Consider the following 2,204-nt stretch of genomic DNA (forward strand, 5'->3'; position numbering starts at 1 on the left):
GGAGGTCACAGAGCCATCTGCTGAATGACGAACCATCTCTCCTCATGCTGAATGGTGCTATACCCACCACTCCTTCCCCAAACCACCATGAGACACGGCCAGAACCAGATGAGCAATATACGGAGTTGCTGGAGATGGTTCAGGGGAGAGAGACAGGCAGATTAGAGAACTCCTGAGAAATGACTCAGCTGAGCTGATTGAGCTAGACTGATGGCCAAGAGAGGAGAGAATTGAAGCAGGATGTATTAAGAGTCTTCAAGAATGGAAAGATCAGCTCTCCATGCCTGGTAGGGAGGGCAAGAGGCAGGGAACTAAAACTGCACCAAGAAATACACAGTTTCACCCTTAGCAGCCCTGGTAGCCCTGGCACAGAGTGTCTGGGAAAGCATGCAGGGTCTCCATTACTGCTCAAGGGTGACACAGGCAATACTGACCCTCTGCCTGGCCAAGGAAAAGCCCTAGTCACCTGCAAATGTTCCTTTCCAGACCTATTTTCTGTATTTCTGTGATTGAAACAGTAACCATTTTAGCCTCTACACCATCCTACGTCTGGCTGCAGCCATCCCTTCCTCTTTCTGAAAGGCAGCTGGAATTCCAGCAGGGCATGTGGTGCCAGCCTCCTCCCCGCCAGCCCGAGGGCACCACCAGCCCGGCCACAGCACGGCCCTGCAACCGGCTGCACCACACCACAAAAAGCGCCCGCTGGGGCTCGGGGTCTCAGCCCTGGGGCTCACATGCAGTGTCCATTGCCAGGGAACCAGAGGTTTTTGTTTACTTGAGTATGAAGAGAACATCTCCCCTATCAGTGGCTGTAGGTCTTATTGCTGATATCGATTCTGCAGTGTAAGCACAAACATATACATGTTTAGGAGGGCATTTAAAGAGCTTGGACGAGGGATGCAAATGCAGGGATTCAGACCATTTAAAAGAGGAATGTGATCAGGAATCGCATTAGACAAACATACATGCTAGGACACTCACAAAAGCCAAGCAGGGAAACAATGAGCTAGGAGAGTCCTTCAGGCCTATTGGTCTTTGTTTTAGCCCAAAGACTTGGTCAAGCAATCTGTGGAGACTTGCTTGCAAAAATCAGAAATATTTCTCAGCCAGATGTGAAATGGCCCTTTCTCTAGGTTTCAAGCCCTGTCCCAGAACCTGCTTAAAGTTGTTTCATTTCCACCAAGAGTAAATGAACTGTATTTTCTTTGACTTTGGGGGGGGTGGAAAAAAGAAAGGAAACTGGCTGATTTTCAAGCAAAAACCCTCCAAACACTATTTCTGAGTCCCAAGTAGTTCATGTTCTCAAGTTCACCTGAAATATAGCAAGTCTAAGCCCAATTTGGAACACACTAGCCTGTACATAGATGCATGCTCATGCACACACATGCAAGCCGAAAGCACAAAGCTGCTTTTATTGGCTTGGTGACCGCTCAGTGTGAGGGGGTACAAGAGATCTAAGGAAACCACGGAAGTGCCTACCTGCATAGCAGACAGACAACAGCACAGTTAAGAAACGTGTCTTGATGGAAAAGCAAAAGAGAAGGGCTGCAAATTTGAAATAATATTTTCAAATACAAAAATTGTAAACAAAATACATAGGCATTTTTAAAGTGAGTTCCATCTTTTAATTTATGTGGGAAATATCAACAATGTAACAAGGATGTGTTCCTTCAACAGATTCATGTTACTAAGTTATTTCAGAAACAGAGCGACTTAAGAGGAGGGAACTGACCAGAGTGCCCTAAAATGAGGCTTAAAAATTGCTCTGAATGACTTTGCAGAAGACAACAGTAATGCAGGAGTGCAAATCCACTCTTGTCAGGGCTACTGCTTTCCTGAGGTAATGCTTGTCTACAATCAGTAGGAAGCTTCTGACCAGGTATGTCCATCCTGGAGAGACACTTTGTAATGCTATGAGTCTGTTCAATGCTAGAGGTGCGAGTGCATCAAGCAGTCTCACACCTGTGAACCAAACCTCCTGAATACGATTATCACCCTGAGATACCTGAAGATATCTCCAAGCCAACTGGGAGTCAAGAACCCATTGAGATAAGCTACTCCCAAAGGCATATTGGGAGATAAAAGGAGGGAAAGACTGGATTTTGGTAAGAACAGAACTCAGTAGTACAGACTGGGACACCCTGACCAATTTAAGTGGTCATCTTGCTGGCTGGGAGGGCTGGGCAGCCACACTCTAGCACACA

The sequence above is a fragment of the Apteryx rowi genome, unplaced genomic scaffold (assembly GCF_003343035.1).
Source record: "Apteryx rowi isolate R43461 unplaced genomic scaffold, aptRow1 scaffold_650, whole genome shotgun sequence".
NCBI lineage: Eukaryota > Metazoa > Chordata > Aves > Apterygiformes > Apterygidae > Apteryx > Apteryx rowi.